Here is a 22,560-nt window from a genome sequence, read left to right as displayed (position 1 = left end):
ATCACGGTGTGTGGCAAATCAAGGGTGGAGCATGATTCTAATTTAGAAAGATTCCTTCAAGCTGTGGAAAAAGTTGGTTTAACTTTCAATAAAGAGAAGTGTACCTTTTCGACCACTGAGGTAAATCTACTGGGGTACATTATCTCGGGAAACAAGATTAAACCAGACCCAGAACGTCTGCGACCATTGATTGATTTACCTTGTCCTACTAATTCTAAGGCTTTGCAACGAGTTGTTGGACTGTTTTCTTACTATTCTAATTGGATTGCAAATTTTTCACAGAAGATCCGGCCTCTTATTCGGGTTACGACATATCCTCTATCATGGGAGGCCAGGACATGTTTTGATAATTTTAAAAAGGATATCCTTGGAGCAGTTGTGCATTCTATTGATGAGCAGGTTCCTTTTGTGATTGAGATGGACGCTTCTGATTTTGCAATTGGGGCTACTCTGAACCAAAATGGAAGACCTGTGGCCTTTTTCTCACGTACCTTGAACAATAGTGAAAAAAGGCATTCTTCAATAGAGAAAGAGGCGTATGCAATAGTAGAAGCACTGCGTAAATGGAGACATTATTTATCGGGGCGACATTTTACGTTGGTAACTGATCAAAAGTCTGTGTCCTTTATGTTTGATGTCAAACATTTTGGAAAGATTAAGAATGATAAAATAATGAGGTGGAGGATTGAGTTGGCATGTTACCATTTTGATATAGTTTATCGTCCGGGGAAGGATAACGTTGCTGCTGATGCGCTGTCGAGGGCTTATTGTTCTGTGATTCACGGAGATACGCTTATTAATCTTCACAATGCCTTATGCCATCCTGGGGTTACGAGGATGATACACTTCGTACGCAGTAAGAATTTGCCCTTTTCAGTTGAAGACGTCAAGCGGATGACTTCATCATGTTCTATCTGTGCTCGGTGTAAACCGAATTTCTTAAAGCCTCAACGAGCTCATCTTATAAAGGCTACTTCTCCTTTTGAACGTTTGAGCGTCGATTTCAAGGGGCCTCTTCCTTCAACTACTCAAAACCGATATATATTTACTGTTGTGGATGAGTTTTCAAGGTTCCCTTTTGCTTTTCCTTGCACAGATGTATCAGCTGCTACAGTTATCAAATGTCTGACTCAACTTTTTGTCATCTTTGGGATGCCTGCGTATATCCATTCGGATCAGGGAAGTTCTTTTATGTCTTCCCAGTTGAAGGAATACCTTCAGAGTCGGGGAATTTCTACTAGCAGAACTACCCTGTATAATCCCCAGGGTAATGGACAGTGCGAACGGTACAATGGGGTGATCTGGAAGGCAGTTATGTTGGCTTTGACATCCCGGAACCTTAAGAATACACAATGGGAAATGGTACTGCCTGATGCCCTGCATTCCATTAGATCATTGCTTTCAACGGCTACTAATGTGACCCCCCATGAAAGGCTCTTTAACTATCCGCGGAGATCTACTACGGGATATTCGGTACCTTCATGGCTTACAATGCAGGGACCTGTGCTGCTTCGACGCCATGTTAGATTGTCAAAATATGATCCTTTAGTGGAGGAGGTGGCGCTGTTGGAGGCAAATTCCCAATATGCTCATATTCGATTCCAAGATGGGAAAGAAAGTACCGTTTCAATTAAAGACTTGGCTCCTTGTGGTGGCCAGCCCTCTTCTGAGGATATTAACAATAGTCATGATTCAGATAATGTGGATGCTGTTACAGATACTATGAATATTTCCAATCCGACTGCAGATAATTATACTTCTATTAGTCAGCCTTCGATGGATGTTCATGACCGTCCCAGTTTACCTCCTGATGGGATTTCTAATCCGGAAACCGTTGAAAATCAGGATATGGATAGCCTTCCTGCAGCAGATACTTCTGTGTCTCCTGGTGTGGGAGGGCAAGGAATTTCACCAAGGTTAAGAAGGTCGACATGAACAAGATATCCGGTCGACCGATTGAAAATGGACTTTTAAATTGATAGTAATGTTTTAAAATTGTTGAAATATTATATTATATTGTTTTAGTTGAGAGATACTTAATACTTATGTGCAATGTTACTTTTTGTTGTTGCTCACTTAGTATTGTGTCATGTTGAATAGTTTTATTTTGTCTGTGCATAGTTTTAGTTGTAAATAATTAATTATAAATTGTAAAGGTTATTTAGGTTGGAGTATATTTTAAAAGGAGGGGTGAATGTGGTGATTATTCTCTATGTTTAGTAAGAAGTATTGTGATTGGTTGTTTGTTTCCTGCCTTGGGATATATGCTGTAATCTCATTGGTAGTTGATGTCATGTGATTTGTGGTGGCCATCTTAAATTCAGTTCTTTCCAGCCTTTAGTTGGGACTGGGTGTTGAAAGATGTGCTACAGGATTTTTAAGTTAATAAAGCCTAGATTAGAAAGGCAAATCTATTCTTTATTTCAGGACATAGAGTGAGAGAGGAGAGGGAGTGAGAGGGGCACAGAGTGGGAGAGAGAGTGGGGAGAGAGAGAGGTGGTGACTGAGAGAGAAAGAGAGAGAGGGGTACAGTGAGAAAGGGGGGGACAGTGAGGGAGAGTGTGGGACAGAGAGCGAGAGAAAGAGAGAGAGGAGACAGAGAGAGAGTGGGGACAGAGAGAGAGGGGGATGGACAGAGAGAGAGAGGGGGACAGCGGTAGAGAGAGTGAGGGATAGAGAGAGAAAGAAAGATAGAGCAGTGGACAGAGAGAGAGAGAGGGGGACAGAGAGAGAGCGAGCGGGACAAAGATAGAGAGTGAGTGACAGACAGAGAGAGAGAGAGAGAGAGGGGGACAGACGGAGAGAGATAGGGATGAGAGAGAGTGAAGGGCAGGGAGAGGGGGGCAGAGAGTGAGATAGGGACAGAGGGAGAGAGAGCGAGAGAGGGAGGCAGAGAGTTAGAGAAAGAGGGAGGGGGTAGAGATAGAGGGGGGACACAGGGAGGTAGAAAGAGAGGGGACAAAGAGAGAGAGAGAGAGAGAGAAGGACTGAGAGAGATAGAAAGGTAGAGAGGGGGACAGAGAGTGAGAGAGCGAGAGGACCAGAGATAGAGTGGAAGAAGGGGGACAGAGAGAGAGAGAGGCAGAGAGAGAGAGACAGAGAGAGAGGGAGGGGAGCAGAGAGACAGAGACCAAGAGGGATTGAGGAGGGACAGAGAGAGTGAGAGAGGGATGGTGGACAGAGAAAGAGAGAGAGAAAGAGAGAGAGGGGTGAGAGAGATGGAGGAGAGCGGGGGGACAGAGAGAGAGAGAGGGGGCAGACACAGAGAGAGAGAGAGGCAGGGGAACAGACAGGGAGAGAGAGAGGGAGGGGACAGACTGTAAAGTCCATGCCTCAATAATACACGGACTTCAGGAGAACAGTTTAACAGGTACTTTACTGAACAGGAGGCAGCGTCAGACTGAAATTACAGAAGCCTGCTAGGGCCTTTTATACAGGGGTGGTCACTGCCGGTACTGCAGTCTAAGACCAGTTATTCCCTTAAAGGTACATACACAACAATTCCTCCCCTTTTAGATAAACAGTACATAACATTCATTTAACAACTAAATAATAACTAATTACAGTTACAATTTTCTCGGTACTATATACATCAACTGAAATAGTCATTTATAAGTTCAGTCTTTGAGAAGGCTTCCTGATCCTGACTGGATAGCGCCTTTCTCGAGTATCCTGTTCTGGCGGTGGAGTCAATTCTGGCTCATTGTCATTGGTTGGTTTGTCAGCTTCCAATACCCCTGCTTCTGAGGTAGACGCAATCTGTACTTCGGGCTCATTACCAGGTGCAAATGCTTGTGGTATAGGTTTGGCTTGTTCCTGTGACTCTAGAATCTGGTCAGCATGGTGTCTCACGATGCTCTCTCCAACGTCCACTGTGTACATTAGTGGTCCCTGCTGTGTCCATATCGTTCCTGGCTGCCATTTTTCTGTTCGGTAGTCGCGGGCCAAGACTGGTTGCCCTATCTTGAAGCTCCTGGTTGGCTTCTCATTTATGTGCTGGAACTGCTTATCCTCAACATCTCGTCTTATGTATAACACCCATATACAAAAGTGGGGACAAAATCGACCCAAACAACTATCGAGGCATCTGTGTAAACAGTAACCTGGGGAAGGTATTCTGTAGCATCATAAACAAAAGACTTATAAACTTCCTTGAAGAGCACAATGTCTTGAGTAAAAGCCAAATTGGATTCCTGCCAAACTATAGAACATCCGATCATATCTTCACCCTACAGACCCTAATTGACAAACACGTTCACCATAACAAAAGCAAAATCTACGCATGCTTTGTAGATTTCCAGAAGGCTTTCGACTCCATCTGGCATGACGGTTTATTCCTGAAACTTATCGAAAGCGGGGTAGGAGGGAAAACATTTGATGTAATTAAATCAATGTATACAAACAATAAATGTGCAGTTAAAATTGGAGACAAACAAACAAAATACTTCCCACAGGGGCGGGGGGTGACGCAGGGCTCGCCAATCTCACCGACACTCTTTAATATTTACATTAATGGATTGGCAAAACTACTTGAACAATCTACAGCACCCGGCCTCACCCTATATGAATCCAAGGTTAAATTCCTCCTCTATGCCGACGACCTGGTTCTGCTGTCACCAACTAAGGAGGGTCTACAGCAGAACCTGGACCTGCTGGAGTCGTACTGCCAGACTTGGGCCCTGACAATAAATCCCCAAAAAACCAAAGTCCTTGTGTTCCAGCAAAGATCCAAACAACATGGACCCACAATAAATTTCACAGTAGGAACAACCAAAATTGAACAAACCACTCACTACACATACTTGGGCTTAAAAATCAGTTCTACGGGAAACTTCAAACTGGCTGTGAATGAACTGAAAGAGAAAGCAAGAAGGGCTTTCTATGCCATCAAAAAATCAATCCAAATAGAAATCCCAATTAGCATTTGGCTCAAAATTTTCAAATCAGTAATTGAACCAATTGCACTCTATGGCAGTGAGGTCTGGGGACCACTAACACAACAAGATTTTGTAAAATGGGACAAACACCCAATTGAGATCCTACATGCGGAATTCTGTAAAAGTATCCTCCGGACTCAAAGGAAAACAGTAAACAACGCATGCAGGGCGGAACTAGGCCAATACCCATTAATAATCACTATCCAAAAAAGAGCCACCAAATTTTGGAATCACCTACAAATGAGCAACCCCCAATGCTATCACTACGACGCCCTGAAATGCCAAGAGCTGACCATAAAGAAGAATACCCTCAGTCAACTAGTCCTGGGACTCAATAAAGTAACTAATAACAATACTAACAATAACCAGCCCCAGGACAGTGACAGGGTAACACAAAGAATTCGACCCAACACAATCGTCGCTAAGCAAAAGGAAAAATATCTGTCATATTGGGCAGAAACAACAAAAACCCAAAGCAAACTCAATTGCTACTTGGCCCTAAACAGACAATACAACATAGCTGATTACCTGACCATGGTAAAGGATAACAAACTGAGAAGAACCTTGACAAGGTACAGACTTAGCGAACATAGCCTAGCGATCGAAAAAGGCAGACACAGGCAGACCAGGCTGCCAAGAGAAGACAGGATATGCTCTCACTGCAGTCAGGGAGTAGTTGAGACAGAGATGCACTTCCTCACAGCCTGTGGAAAATATCAGGGCATCAGAGAGAATTTCTATCAAAAATTCTCACAAATATGCCCTGAATTCAGAAATCTGACTGACAACCAAAAACTCCCATTCCTACTGGGGGAGGAGAGAAGCTGTGTAACACTGGCGGCACACTATGTTACAGCTTGCCATGAACAGAGAGACAACCAGTAAACTAAGACAAGAGTATATATAAACAAGGCGAAAATATATTTATAAACTCAAGGATATACCTGTTTATACACTGTATGAATGGAACCGCGTTTATGTGTTCAACCATAAATGTATTTTGATGCTTTGGCAACATAAGATGTACCTTATCATGCCAATAAAGCGATTTGTATTGTATTGTATTGTATTGTTTGGTTTGAGCAAATCCAAGCGACATCTTAGTCTCCGGTTGAAAAACAGTACGGCTGGAGTTTGATTGGTTACTGCATGTGTCGCATTCCGGTAAGCAAACAAGAAGTTATCCACCTTGTGTTGCAATGGTATGTCATCATTATACATTGCCTTTATGGCCTTTTTAAAGGTCTGAACAAACCTCTCAGCCAATCCATTTGTGGCTGGATGATATGGGGCAGATGTGTAATGTTTCACCCCATTATTCTTCAGGAACCTCCGGAAATCCTCAGACACAAACTGTGGGCCATTGTCGGAACAAATCTGTTCTGGCAACCCATTCCTGGTGAAGATGGTCCTTAGGACTGCAATAGTTTTCTCCGTGGTGGCGGAGGACATTTTAATGACCTCTGGCCATTTCGAATGGGCGTCCACAGCGATTAGAAACATTGAGTCCATAAATGGACCAGCGAAATCAATGTGTACCCATTGCCATGGAGATGAGGGCCACTCCCATGGATGTAGCGGGGCCTGTGGTGGAGCGTTTTGGACCTTCTGGCATCCTGTGCATCTCTTGGTCATATCCTCAATTTCTTTATCGATTCCCGGCCACCACACAAACGCCCTGGCTAGGCTCTTCATTTTTACCCCTCCCAGATGACCCTCGTGAAGCTCATTGAGCACTCTATCTCTCAACTTGGGTGGAATTACCACTCGGGATCCACACATCAAGGTTCCCCGGCACACTGACAGCTGTTCTCTCCTTGGCGAGAATGCTGGCAACAGTGAGTCGCCATATGCTGGCCATCCCTTCACCGTCAAATCATAGACCCGAGAGAGTGTCGGGTCATTTCGGGTTTCCTTCTCAATACTTGCGTTTGTAACAGGCAAACATTCGACTATGGTCGCATGGAATATCTCCACAGGGTCCACTGCAGGTGCTTCTTCTGCCATAGGCAACAGTAGGCGCGACAGCCCATCAGCGTTTCCATGTTGTTTCGTACCTTTGTACTCTATGTCATACTGATGTGCCCCTAGAAAAAGTGACCATCTTTGCAGCCGTTGCGCCGTCATCACCGAAACGCCCTTCTTTGGGTTAAAAATTGAGACCAGGGGTTGATGATCAGTCAGTAGGGTGAATTTCTGCCCGTGCAGATAGTGATTGAACTTCTTCACCCCCCACACCAGGCTGAGGGCCTCCCTGTCAATCTGGGCGTAGTTACGCTCGGCTGAGGTTAGCGAGCGCGATGCAAAGGCTATTGGCCTCTCTGAACCGTCACGGAATTTGTGTGACAGCACCGCTCCAATGCCATAAGGTGACGCATCACATGCCATCCGAATCGGTAGTGTTGGGTTGTAGTGGGCCAATACTTCTTTTGACGTGATTAGGCATTTACATTCCTGAAAGGCACGCTTACACTCATCACTCCATTTCCATGTTACACCAGTTTGAAGCAGGGCGTTCAGTGGGTGCAGAATTGTAGATAAATTCGGCAAGAACTTATGGTAGTATTTCACCAACCCGAGGAACGACCTCAGTTGCGACACATTTTCCGGTGCTGGAGCCTTGACTACAGCCTCAATCTTGTCCGGCGACTTATGCAACTGTTGTAGGAAAAATGATTCCTCGGAAACTAGACTTTGAGTAAGAGAGACAACTTTATTAAATGACAGAGCTCTGGGAGAAGAGTCTGCAACCACGCGGTCTGCGAGAGCACCTTCTCCCCGATTGTAGTACGTGCCGAGCTTATATACAATTCCAAGAAGTTGGTTTTAGATCATTTACATTCATCCAATCAATTCGTTTATTAGCGCATATCGTTATTTTCCTCCAGTCAGGAGTTTACACACTTGTGTTGCCAATTCTGCCTCTTCAGGTCTTCGTTCCATCTTGTTCCCTGGCGGAATGTGATTAGTTCGACAATAGGATACAAGTGATTAGTTCAATGATAGGGTACCAGTGAACCTTGTTAGTCCTTGTATTGATTTCTTTGTGGGTTCAATGACGAGTCATTTATGAAAGAGAATGAGTTTTAATCTAAAGTCTGTTCAACTCTTTTATACAGCTGTTACAGGAGACACGATGCTGTGATGCATCTAGAACGAAACCGAAACTCAACTCACTGCCTTGCTTCTCTCGGTCACATGCCCTCTGCTGGTCAGGCACAAGCAATCAATACATACAAACATGCTATTAAGGCATCATAATCGAACAGGCAAATACCATCTCTATTTGCTGATATCATTACATCTACTTTTCTTAAAACAAAAGTATTTTACTTTTAACTAACAACATGTTTTCTTTGTATTAATCTGCATTTTAACTGTAACACTTAATGAACTTACATTATCATTATCATGATCAAGGTTTTTTAACCTTGCTTTGTGTGTTCACATGAAATATGTCAATACACTAGAACTTGAAGAAAGAATAAGATAACATTACTTCCTTCTATAACAATAGTCCTTAAATTTGCTCAATGAGTCTCTCAGGAGGCTTCACGTGTCTTGAGGATTTTCTGATTGATTGTCCTTGAATCTGAGTTGTTGCCTCAGATGATGTGTTCTCAGCTGTGTGATCAGGTTGTTCAACAGTATCAGTCTCTTGACCTGCTGCGGCTGGTCCCATGAGAAGATCTCGATGATTTCTTCTCAGAACAGCACCCTCATCTGTCTGAATGGTGTATGATCTTGGTTGAACTTCACTCAGGACAGTTCCCTTCTGAGTCCATGTGTTTGTTTTGTCTTTGAACCTTACTTGGTCACCAGTGTGGAGTTCAGGTAGGTTTTGTGTTCCTCTGTCATAGTAGTACTTTTGCTTATCTTTCTGTTGCTCTTTGAACTTCCTCACTTTCTCCCCCTCTTTTGTTTTCAGGAGGTTCTCCGGGATGGGTAGGTTTGACCTTAGCCGACATCCCATCAGGAGTTGGGCTGGTGACATACCACACTCGAGCGGCGTTGTGCGGTATACAAGCATGCTCTGGTAGAAGTCAGTTCCTCTGTCTTTTGCCTTGTACATCAGTCTTTTCACTGTGTTTGCGGGCTCTCCTGGGTCAACAGCTCTGGACAACGTGTCTGCTGTATACATCAGCTTACCCGGTGTGTACGCAACATTCAGTGTATAGCGTTGTAGCCTGATCATCATTCTTTGTATTCTAAGCGGACAGCTATTTAGTGGCTTTTGGAACAATGCAATCAAGGGCTTATGGTCAGTCTCTACACTGATTGCTTGTCCTGCCACAAACTGGTGAAATCCTTCACAGGCGTATGTGATGCTGAGCAGCTCCTTTTCTATTTGAGCATATCGCGTCTCCGCATCTGTCATTGAGCGCGATGCATATGCAATAGGTTGCCAGTAGTCATATTGTTGCAGAAGAACGGCACCGAGCCCACTCTGTGATGCATCTGATGATATCTTGATGGGTCTCGCTGGGTCATAAAACCTCAAAACTGGTTCCTCTGTGAGCAGTTTCTTTAGATCACTCCATGACTTCTCATGCTCATGATTCCATTCCCATTCTATGTTCTTTTCAGTTAGTCTTCTCAGTGGCACCATCTTTTCTGAGAGGATGGATATGAATTTCCCCATGTAGTTGATCATTCCATTAAACCTCTGCACATCCTTTTTGCATTGTGGCTTTGGCATATTCTCAATGGCAGACACCTTTCTGGGATCTGGTCTGATGCCCTCACTGCTAAGGATATCTCCCACGAATGTCAGTTCTGTCACCCCGAGCTGGCATTTCTCTCTATTCAGCTTCAGGTTTGTTTTCCTTGTTGCTTCCAGCACTTTTTTCAGTCTCTCGTCATGCTCAGTTCTCGTGGTTCCCCACACTATGATGTCATCCATTGATGTATCAACTCCCTCCAGGTGCTCATAGATCATATGGATAGTCTTGTGATACACTTCCGGAGCTGAGGCAATGCCAAATGGTAACCTTAGGAATCTGTATCTGCCAAATGGACTGTTGAACGTGCACAGTCTTGAACTTGCTTCATCCAGCTTCATCTGCCAAAATCCTGATGATGCATCTAACTTGCTGAAATATTTTGCATTTGCAAACTGTGCCATGATTTCCTCACGTGTAGGAAGCTTGAAGTGCTCTCTCTTTATTGCTCTGTTTAGATCTCTTGGATCCAGGCAAATTCTGAGCTTTCCATTCTTTTTGTCCACTACGACGAGGGAACTCACCCACTCAGTTGGCTCATCTATCTTCTAAATCACGTTCAGAATTTCCATCCTGTCCAACTCTGCCTTCAGTTGCTTTTGAAGAGCAAACGGAACTTTTCTGCATGGATGTATGACCGGTGTCATACTTTTATCTACTCTGATCGTGTGTTCTCCTGGAATGCAGCCTAGACCCTTAAATAGGTCATTGTACTCTTTCATGAGTTCATCATAGACTGTCTCTCCTTCGCTTTCCACAACGAGGACTCTCTTTACCAGGTTCAGTCTCTCACAGGCTTTTAAACCTAATATGGCTTGCACATCCTTTGGCACCACGATTAATGCTAGCGTGTGCTCTCTGTCCTTGTGTGTTACTTTGACAATGCATCTTCCTTTAGCTGGTATATCAGTACCTGAGTATCCTGTCACTTTCACTTTGATTCCATGTATCTTTGGTCTGGGTCTAATTTTCTTAAAATCAGTCTCTGATATCACATTAGCTTGTGCTCCAGTATCCAATTTAAATGGAATGTGTATGTCATTCACTTTTAGTGTCAACATCCAGTCTCTTTCTTCTTTTTTGTTTTCGGACACAACATCTACATAGAACTCCTCTATGTCGCTTTCACCTACTGCATGGACCTTGCTTTGTTGTACTTGGTTCTTGCAGCAACAGGCATAATGGTTGTTTTTGTTGCAACTATTGCATTTTTTACCATATGCTGGACACTTTTTGGTGTATGCTGTGTACCGCATCGACTACATGTCTTTCGATTGCCCATTTCATTTTTGTTCGCTGGCCACGCCTCTTTTTTCACATTGGCGCTCTTTTTGTTAAACGGTTTGTATCCGTTCATACTCACTGCATCCACGTTGCAGCTACTGTCACTGAACAGCTCCTTTGCCTGCGACTTCACAGTCTCTGTCGCCCTACACAGTGCTATGGCTTTTCCCAGGTCTAGATCTTGCTCTCTTAGCAGTCTTTCCCTTAGACCATTATCTGGAATACCACACACCAGTCTGTCTTTTATCAGCGAGTCTGTCAGTCCCCCAAATTCACATGTTTTGCTTCGGTTTCTCAGTTCAGTCACATACTGATCAATAGTCTCACCCGTTTTCTGTACACATGTGAAAAATCTGTGCCTCTCAAACGTCACGTTACGTTTAGGTATGCAGTAGGCCTCAAACTGTTCCATTATTTTATCTAGTTTCATTTTGTCCCCATTAGCAACGAATGTGAAGTTATTATACACCTCCAGCGCTTCATCACCCACGACATGTAAGAACAGTGACGATTTCCTTTTATTACTTTTCTCGTCAGCTCCGATTGCCGCTAAATACAACCCCACACGTTGTTTGAATCTCCTCCAATTTTCAGCCACATTACCTGTTAACTGAAGCGTCGCCGGTGGGTGTAAACCTTCCATTCTTTCACTTCGTTAGCTATTCTCTAATGGTAAGCAACGATGTTCTCTTTTGGCTTGCTAATTTGTGGAGAGCTGATTTAACTTCAAATTTTTTCTCTTCATCTCTTTCAATCACTTCTGACACCATGTATTGATTTCTTTGTGGGTTCAATGACGAGACATTTATGAAAGAGAATGAGTTTTAATCTAAAGTCTGTTCAACTCTTTTATACAGCTTTTACAGGAGACACGATGCTGTGATGCATCTAGAACGAAACCAAAACTCAACTCACTGCCTTGCTTCTCTCAGTCACATGCCCTCTGCTGGTCAGGCACAAGCAATCAATACATACCAACATGCTATTAAGGCATCATAATCGAACAGGCAAATACCATCTCTATTTGCTGATATCATTACAGCCCTCAGTGATTCAATTAGTCCCAGTCAGGACACGAGATGAACTTTTTTCCAGCCATGCGTAAGCGTGGCATGTCTCACTGTGCAGTGATTCAATTAGTCCCAGTCAGTGAATTTGTTGTTTGTGTCTTTTCCAGCAAAATCTTGTCCAGCAATCTTGTCCAGCAAAATTTAATTCTAACACAACCCTTCCTCATCAATCATGTGGCCACAATACGAAATTTGTCTCCTGAAGAACTCGCATTTGGGACGGTTGGCTCGTAGCCCATATTCCTGCAATCTCGTGAGCACCTGTTCCAGGTTGGCAAGGTGTTCATTGTCATTTTCGCCCATAACCAGGATGTCGTCCAAATAACACTGGGTCCCCGGGATCCCTTGCCGGACTTGTTCCATTGCCCTCTGCCAAATAGCCGGGGCCGATGCTACCCCGAATACCAGTCGATTGCACTGGTAAAGGCCTTTGTGAGTGTTTATCGTGAGGTATTTCCTAGATGCTTCTTCCACCTCCATTTGTAGATACGCTTGAGCCAGGTCAATCTTTGTAAAATGTTTCCCTCCAGATAGTGAGGCGAAAATATCTTCTATCCGCGGAAGCGGATATTGTACTGTGTGCAGGACTGGGTTCACAGTCACCTTGAAGTCCCCACAGATGTGAACCTTCCTTGGCTCCCCAGGCGTGCTGCTCAATGCTTTCTTCATTACAGGAATAATGGGTGTGGCCCACTCGCTCCAGTCCACCTTAGACAGCACCCCCGAATGCTCCAGACTCTCCAGTTCAGCTTCCACGGCTGGGCGGATCGCGTATGGCACCGGTCTGGCCTTGAAAAATTTTGGGGTTGCGTTATCCTCAGTCTTTATGGTTGCCTTTACTCCTTTTAGAGTCCCAAGTCCTTGTTGGAACACCTCTTCCGCATCAGATAGAATTTGTGACAGACGTCCAGGTGCGACGTCATCATCTTTTTTGTCAGTCACAGTTAGTGCCAGAATGGAATGCCAATCCAACTGTAGTTTTCGGATCCATTCACGTCCCAATAATGGTGGTCCTCCATCTCGTAGTATACACATGTATAGTTTCTGTGTTTCCTTTCTGTTATATTCAACTGGCACCCTTATTTTTCCTCTGGGGTAGACCTTTTGCCCCGTGTATGTCTTCAATACAATGGACGTGTCCTTTAAGGGTATGTGTGAGAATAGCCGCTCATAGTCTCGTCGATTCATGACAGTTAGGGCTGATCCTGTGTCCAATTCGATCTTTACTGGGGACTCTGCTATCATGAGGGCGACCCAAATGGTTCGGTGATCTTCCTTTGCGATCACGTTGTGTAACTTTAAACAACTTAGTCTCCTGCTCCCGGAGTCCTTATCACTCTCCTGATCTTCTGAACTGCTGTCTGTCAGTTTCTTTACTTTCCTGTACTGTTCCTTAGTAGTTGTTGTTGTGTTGGTTTTCTTTCCCGACCTGCAGACTCTTGCTATATGTCCCATTTTTCCGCATTGCCTGCATATTTTGTCTTTGAACCAGCAGTCCTTCTGCTCATGGGTTGTTCTGCCGCAGCGATAGCACTTTTCGGCTCCATACGCCATTTCATTAGCGCTGTATTCTTGTGGTTTCTGTTGTATTTCCGCAGCTCCCCGTGCTGCTGCTTCATAGGATACTGCCACGCTGAAAGCCTGTTCTAGCGTCAGGTCCTTTTTTGAAAGTAGTCATTTCTGGGTTCCTTCACTCTGGAGCCCGCAGTCAAACTTATCCCGTAAGGTGTCTGCCAGTCCTGCTCCGAACTGGCAGTGCTTCGATAACTTGCGTAGTTCCGTAAGATAGTCAGCATTGCTCTCATCTTTGTGCTGGTTTCTTTTATGGAACTTGAATCTTTCTGCTATCAGCAGTGGTGTAGGGCTTAGGTGTTCCTGTAAGATATGAACAATCTCCTCAAAACTTTTCTCCATTGGTTTAGCTGGGGTAATTAAATTCCGCAATAGGCCGTACGTACTCGCACCCATCAGATTTAATAATACCGATGCCCTCTTTCCATCGGCCACCTCATTTGCCTTGCAGTACACTTCAATTCTTTCCACATACGTGGTCCAGTCTTCTACCTCGTTGTCGAAAGCAGTGATACTGCCACTTTTCGGCATCTTGGGCGGTTTAAAATGGCGCCTCCCGCACTTTTGCTTCTTCCCCAATGGAATAAAATGGCGCCTCCCGCGCTTTTGCTTCTTCCCCAACGGGATAAAATGACGCCTCCCGCGCTTTTGCTTCTTCCCCTTACTGCCACGCTGCTCCTAGCGTTCTACAGGGTAATGGCGGCGACCCGCAGCTTCGGCGCGTCTCGCTTTCCTTCCCCCCCGTTTAGTTTCTCTCCACTGTCCTGTTCTTGAGCACCGACCATGTCCTGTGCGCTCCACCCTCTCTCTCTTGTTTTCTTTTCCCAGCGACGCTGCGCGGCCCGTTTTGTAGAGCCGCTCGATCGAGCTTGAGCCCGCCGCAGTCTGGAAGGGTCAGCGCGCTACCTGCTACCAGCACGATTTGCTGGAACCACAGTCTCTCCCGCAATTCTCCGAACACCGATGAATTCTTTGGGCGGTTGGCCTCGGTCGATGCCCGTTGCTCAGACTACGACCTTCCAGGACCCTCCTCTCAGGCGAGATCCCCGTGAGATGATGCCACACTGCAGGTGAGTTCGAACTTACTCATCGCCACTGTAAAGTCCACGCCTCAATAATACACGGACTTCGGGAGAACAGTTTAACAGGTACTTTACTGAACAGGAGGCAGCGTCAGACTGAAAATACAGAAGCCTGCTAGGGCCTTTTATACAGGGGTGGTCACTGCCGGTACTGCAGTCTAAGACCAGTTATTCTCTTAAAGGTACGTACATGATGCGCTATCAATTACTCATAAAAGACCGAGAGTTAGAAGAGTAACTAAAGGCTTTTATTAACAACAGAATGGAGGTCTGCCTCGAGTGGTCGACAGGCCCAGGATACAAAGGGCTGGGGAGCAGTCACCTTTATACCAGGACCTGTGGGAGGAGTCAGCCGAGGCATGTCCAGGCATGTACACAGTGGAATACAAACAGGACAAACAGGAATACAAACAGTGGTTTACCACATTCACCCCTTGTTTAAAATTGAGTCCGGCGGGGTGAAGTGTATTAAAAGTTAGTGTATTGGAGTCTCTCCGGAGGTCTTGTCTGCCGCTGTGATCGGCGTGGCGACGGCAGGGGTAGTGAAGCTTCCAGCGTCGAGTCCAGCGTAGGCTGTGGCACAGGCATGTCGTCCTCGTAGATGTCGAGCGGGTCGCGGGGCCCAGGCCTGCCGTCTGCTGGGGCTGGATATCGGATCGTGGGGGGGGGTGGTAGTGGGTTACTGCGGTCCCCGAGGGTGCAAGGTCTCTTATGGAGACTGTGTCCTCCCGCCCGTCCGGGTATGCGATGTAAGCATACTGGGGGTTGGCGTGGAGGAGGTCGACCCTCTCGACCAGGGGGTCCGTTTTATGGGTCCTCATGTGTCTTTTCAGTAGGACCGGCCCTGGGGACGTCAGCCATGGCGGTAGCGATGTCCCCGATGTGGACTTCCTTGGGAAGACAAACATTTTCTCATGAGGGGTGGCGTTAGTGGCAGTGCAGAGCAGTGACCGAATAGAGTGGAGCGCATCGGGGAGCACATCCTGCCAGCGGGAGGTTGGAAGGCCCCTCGACTTTAAGGCTAGCAGGACGGCCTTCCAAACTGTCGCATTTTCTCTTTCCACCTGTCCGTTCCCCCGGGGGTTGTAACTGGTGGTCCTGCTTGTGGCAATACCCCTAGTTAGCAGGTACTGACGGAGTTCGTCGCTCATAAACGATGAGCCCCGGTTGCTATGGATATAGCTGGGGAAGCCGAACAGGGTGAAGAGGTTGTTCAGACATTTAATGACCGTGGCACTGGTCATGTCCGGGCAGGGGAAGGCGAACGGGAAACGGGAGTACTCATCAATAATATTGAGGAAGTACACATTGCGGTCGGAGGAGGGGAGAGGCCCTTTAAAATCAACGCTCAGGCGCTCGAAGGGGCGAGTGGCTTTTATCAGGTGGGCTCTGTCTGGTCTATAAAAGTGCGGTTTGCACTCAGCGCAGACTTGGCAGTTCCTGGTCATGGTCCTGACCTCCTCAATAAAGTAAGGCAGGTTGCGGGCCTTGATGAGGTGGAAGAACCTGGTGACCCCCGGGTGGCAGAGGTCATTGTGGAGGACCCGTAGTCTATCGATCTGCGCGCTGGCGCAGGTGCCACGCGATAGCGCATCCGGGGGTTCATTTAGCTTCCCGGGCCGGTACAAGATCTCGTAGTTGTAGGTGGAAAGTTCGATTCTCCACCTCAAGATCTTGTCATTTTTGATTTTGCCCCTCTGCTTGTTGTTAAACATAAAAGCAACTGAACGCTGGTCAGTGAGCAGGGTAAATCGTTTTCCGGCCAGGTAGTGCCTCCAATGACGCACAGCCTCCACAATCGCCTGGGCCTCCTTCTCAACAGCAGAGTGTCTGGTCTCCAGGCCTTGGAGGGTTCGTGAAAAGAAGGCCACGGGTCTCCCCGCCTGATTGAGGGTAGCGGCCAGGGCAAAGTCGGACGCGTCGCTTTCCACCTGGAAGGGGATGGATTCGTCCACTGCGTGCATGGTGGCTTTGGCAATGTCCTCCTTGATACGGTGGAAGGCTAAGCGGGCCTCTGCCGTCAAGGGAAAAGAGGTGGACTTGATCAGCGGACGGGCCTTGTCCGCATAGTAGGGGACCCACTGGGCGTAATAGGAGAAAAACCCTAGGCACCTCTTCAGGGCCTTGAGGCAGTGGGGCAGTGGAAGTTCCATAAGGGGACGCATCCGGTCGGGGTCGGGGCCGATGACTCCGTGTTCCACAACACAGCCAAGGATGGCGAGGCGGTTTGTGCGGAATATGCACTTCTCCTTGTTATATGTCAGGTTTAGGAGTTGGGCGGTGCGGAGGAATTTTTCGAGGTTTGCGTCATGGTCCTGCAAGTCACGGCCGCAGATGGTCACATTGTCCAGATATGGGAAAGTGGCCTGCAACGCATTTTGATCTACCATCCGGTCCATCTCCCTTTGGAAGACGGAGACCCCGTTGGTGACGCCAAAGGGAACCCTAAGGAAGTGATAGAGGCGGCCGTTTGCCTCAAAGGCAGTGTACTGGCGGTCCTCAGGGCGGATGGGGAGCTGGTGGTACGCTGATTTCAGGTCAATGGTCGAGAAGACGCGGTACTGCGCGATCTGGTTGACCATATCAGCTATACGGGGGAGTGGGTAGGCGTCCAGCAGGGTGTAGCGATTTATTGTCTGGCTGTAGTCGATGACCAGGCGCTGCTTCTCGCTGGTCTTAACGACCACAACCTGGGCTCGCCAGGGGCTGGTGCTGCCCTCAATAATCCCTTCTTTCAGGAGCCGCTCCACTTCGGTTTTAATGAAAACCCTGTCCCCGGCACTGTATCGCCTGCTCTTTGTGGCGATGGGCTTACAGTCGGGGGTGAGGTTAGCAAACAGTGGTGGGGGGGTGACTCTGAGTGTGGAGAGGTTGCACCTGGTGCGCGGCGGGCAATTTGGAAGCTGCTGGCTGCGGACTGTGAGTGGGGGTAGGGGTCCACCGTACGCCATCGTAACACTTTTAAGGTGGCACTGAAAATCTAACCCCAGCAGGACGGCAGCGCAGAGGTCAGGCAGGACCAGAAGTTTAAAATGATCGTACACGGTCCCGTCTACTACGAGTGTCACCACGCAGTAGCCGCCGATGTCCGCCGACTGGGACTCGGAGGCCATAGAAATCCGCTGTTGCGCAGGCAGGACTGGGAGAGAGCAACGCCGCACCGTGTGCGGTCTCGCTTGGTCCAGTGTAACGGATGCCAGCGTAGGGGTCGGTGTGTCGCTGCGGGTATCAGATGAGGCGGTGTCGGGGGCCTGCTGCGTCCCGGCTGTCATCCAAGATGGCGGCGTCCATGATCCCCATGTGGCCGGAGGCGTCCAAAATGGCTGCTGTACCGGTGATTCGCACACGGCCGGGGAGGTCCAAAATGGCGGCCCGCATGGCCCACATGCGGCGCTGCTGGGGTTCGGGGTGGCTTTGGCTCTGCAGACGCTAGCGTAGTGTCCCTTCTTCCCGCAGCCCGAGCAGATCGCGTTTTTCGCCGGGCAGCGCGCTCTGGGGTGTTTTGCCTGGCCACAGAAGTAGCATTTCTGGCCTTGGGGCACTGCTGTCTGGCCTTGGGACACTGCTGCGGTAGTTGGGCCGTTGTTGGGGTGTGGCTGGGGTGGCACGGCGCTATGAGGCGGTCCTACCGTGTCCCAGGCTGTCATTCCCCGCGGCGTCCACGGTGCAGAGGAGTAGGCATCCATGCCCTGGTAGGCTGCATCCAACGATAGTGCGAGTTCAGAGGCCTTGTTGAGGTCGAGGTTACTCTGCTCCAACAGTCGCTGTCGTGTGTAATTGGATCTGTGGCCCGCTACAAAAGCGTCCCGGATAAGTTCCTCTGTGTACACGGCGGCCTTTACATCCTTACAACCACAGGCCCGGCCAAGCACAGACAGTGCCTGAAGGTATTCCACGGTCGATTCCCCAGGTTGTTGTTTATGACTCCCCAGGAGGTGCCTGGCGTACACTTCGTTCACTGGGCGCGTGTACTGGTCCTTGAGGAGCTTGATAGCATCCGCGTACGAGGTCGCGTCTTGGATGACCGAGTACACTCGGTGGTTCACTTTGGAGGTCAGGACATCCAGTTTGTCCTCGTCCGATTTGATTGCTTCGGAGGCGGTCAGGAATTTTTCGAAACACTTAAGCCAGTGAGTAAACTTGGTGGATGAGTCCGCCTCCCGATGATCTAAGTCCAGGCATGCTGGTGTGAGGATCTTCTCCATTATAAAAATGTTGTTAATAAAATTGATGCGCTATCAATTACTCATAAAAGACTGAGAGTTAGAAGAGTAACTAAAGGCTTTTATTAACAACAGAATGGAGGTCTGCCTCGAGTGGTCGACCGGTCCAGGATACAAGGGCTAGGGAGCAGTCACCTTTATACTAGGACCTGTGGGAGGAGTCAGCCGAGGCATGTCCAGGCATGTACACAGTGGAATACAAACAGGACAAACAGGAATACAAACAGTGGTTTACCACAACGTTATACCTATATTTAAGTAGGGAGATATAGAACATGTCCAGGGAACTATAAACCTGTCAGCTTAACATTGGTGGTAGGAAAGATAATGGATTCCCGACTAAAGGAAAAAATAGAAAACATCTAGAAACCAGATATATAATAATGAATAGTCAGCATGGATTTCAAAAGGGAAAGTCTTGCTTCACCAACCTCATTGAATTCTTTTAAGAGGTAACAGAGAGAGTAGACAAGGGTAATGTAGTAGATGTAATATATCTAGATTTCCAAAAGACCTTTGACAAGGTACCACATAATAGATTAATGAATAAGGTCAGCGCATGTGGAGTCAGCGGACAAGTAGCAGAATGGCTAGCTAGCTGGGTAAAAGAGAGAAAGCATAGAGTAAGGGTAAAGGATAGCTTTCAGAGTGGCAGAAGGTAGAACGTGTGGCCCCACAATGATCCGTGCTAGGACTGTGTTGTTTATATTAACGATTTAGACTTTGGAATCAAAAACACAATTTCTAAATTTGCGGATGACACCAAATTGGGGGGATAGTCAATACTGAGGAGGGCTGCAACAAATTACAAGAAGACATTAATAAACTTCCAGAATCGGCATACAATTGGCAAATGAATTTCAACATATATAAGTGTGAGGTTATTACATTTTGGTAAGAAAGTAAGGAGGTCGCATGTTACTTGGAAAATAAGAATCTAAATGGGGTAGAGGAGGAAGGAGGAAATCAGCCTGGTCAGGAGGTGAACGAGCCACACAGTTCAAACCAGACACTAACCCCGGGGACCCACAGCCACATGATACAACTGACAAACCCCAGCATAACTACCAGGGAGGAAGCCACACATAGTCCCCCTACCAATTCCAGCTCACCAAGAGAAGAGCAGCATAGCCAGGAAGTGAGTGAGCCTTCCAGGGTCGACCAGACACATACCCCGGATCACACAGCCAGATACAACTAAAAGATAAATTTAATCAATTAGAGATAGAGATGGTTAAACTTAGAGAGGAGTTCCTTAAAATGAACCACGAACAAAAGCAAGAGAGGGAGAGACACAAGAGAGAGCTGAATCTACTTGAGAACCAGGTGAATCTACTTGGGAATCGGGTGAAAGAGCTGCAGGAAAGAGAAGAGAGCCATAGAGGAGAGATAACACCATTAGACCAGCAACCAGAGGCTAGAGACAAGACAAGACAGAGCCGGACGAAACGGCTGCACTCCCACACGGAACAAAAGCAGTAGACACACAATCACACAATACAAGGGGTGCCACACAGACCGACCAGCATACTGAATCTCAATCTTCCCCCACCACTGTGGAACCACAAGCGAGACGCTCACAAGAGGAACGCACACACCAGACACCCCAGCCCAACACACACACTTTGAGTCCAGGCGAAAGCCACCAGACAGTAAACACAAACAAGGCTGACATCGTAATACTCATAGACTCGAATGGGAAATTTCTATGGGAGAAAAAGCTCTTCCCTAGAAGTAAAGTAGAAAAGATCTGGTGCCCAACAACAGACAGAGCCATGGGATGGCTGACCAAAACCCGATTAGGCTCCCCCCAACACATAATAATACACACGGGCACAAACGACCTAAAGGCCCAACAGAAAGAGGTAGCAACATCACTCAGAGCAGTGATTAGGAAGGCAAGCAGTACATTTCCAAACACTAGAATCACTGTTTCCACAATATTGCCGAGAACAGACTTCAACAACAACACAATTCATGAGATAAATGCCAGCATAGCAAGAGACAGCGAATCAAAACACAACGTGCACCTGGCCCAACACCCCACCCTCGATGAGGAATGTCTTTACGACCACGCCCACATCCAAAGGAAAAAATATCGATCTTTGCTAAAGCCCTGAAGGACGTCGCTTTTAACCGGGTCCATACCCAGACTCCAAGAGGACCCCCCCCCCGACCACCAGAGATCAGCGGGGTACATATCAGGACCACTACAAAGACCACCACCACACCAACCGAGACCAGAGAGGATCCCCATGCACAACAACAATATCAGACCTGCACCACTCCTGTCCCACAGGGGAACAGGACCGCTCCCAGCCAGACAGAGGGAGAGATGCACAGGACATACGCAATACCTCAGACAGAGACAATCCATTAAGAGACAATAAGCAGATGTGCAGCAGCATCTACTTCCGCCTTATGGATCAAGGACTAATTAATAGAAAGAACTGTAACCAAATAGTATTAACTTTTATAGACAACTGAGATGATCTTTTTTTCCCACACTTAGACAAGACAAACACGTACCACTCTTTAAGCTATCATAGTAAAAGATCAAACTTAACATGAAATCCTTATGTATTTCGACCTGGAATATCCAAGGTCTACGCTCTTCGGTGCTCGACGTGAAGAGTAGGATCCCAGAGTTCATAGATGAAACTAAAGATCTAGATATTATCGTTTTACAGGAAACTTGGTATAAAGGAAAAGGACACACTGGCTGTCCCCAAGGGTACACTGAGCTGGTGGTCCCCTCCAATAAATTACCAAGAGTAACCCAAGGCAGAGACTCCGGAGGCATACTGATCTGGTTTAAAACAGAACTTAAGAATTACATCAAATTTATAAAAAAGGGCGAAAACCACATGTGGCTCAAAATTGAGAGGGAGATTATCTCTAACACCCAAGATGTTTACATTTGCGCACTTTATATCCCCCCAATGGATTCCCCGTACTTTAAAGAGGACACCTTCTCCACCATAGAGGGGGAAATTATCCAATACCAGGCCCAGGGGAACATGTTGATCTGTGGGGACCTCAATTCAAGAACAGGTGAAGAACCAGACTTCACCAATAATCAGGGAAACAATTACGTATTCGGGAATAACCACTTTGATATCCCATCCCTTCCATACAGACATAACTGCGACAAGCAGACAAATACCAACGGAAAACAGCTCCTACAGCTCTGTCGAAGCCTGGGTCTGTACATTGTCAATGGTAGGTTCATAGGAGACCTCCTAGGAAGATCGACCTATTGCTCACCTCTTGGCTGCAGCACAGTAGACTATATGATTACAGATTTGGACCCATCCTCTTTCAGAGCATTCACAGTCAAACCACAAACAACACTGTCAGATCACAGTCAAATTACTATGTACCTCAAAAAGACAGAAACAAACAACATAGGAACACAACCCAGTAAACTGTACGACACCAAAAAATCATACAGATGGGCCAAAAACGACACGGAAAAATACCAGAAAACAATTAGCAATGCATCAACTCAAGCTCTCTTGGACACCTTTCTGGATAACATATACACTCACAATAAAGAAGGCGTAAACCGGGCAGTAAATAACCTAAACAATATTTTCGATAGTTTGGCAACAAGTGCAAACTTGAAAGCTCGCAAGAACAAACCCAAAACTAAAAACTATGAAAAATGG

The sequence above is a fragment of the Somniosus microcephalus genome, chromosome 17, assembly GCF_052327205.1.
Source record: "Somniosus microcephalus isolate GS21.2 chromosome 17, FLI_Smic_1.0, whole genome shotgun sequence".
Classification (NCBI taxonomy): domain Eukaryota; kingdom Metazoa; phylum Chordata; class Chondrichthyes; order Squaliformes; family Somniosidae; genus Somniosus; species Somniosus microcephalus.
Note: the sequence above shows the minus strand (reverse complement) of the source record.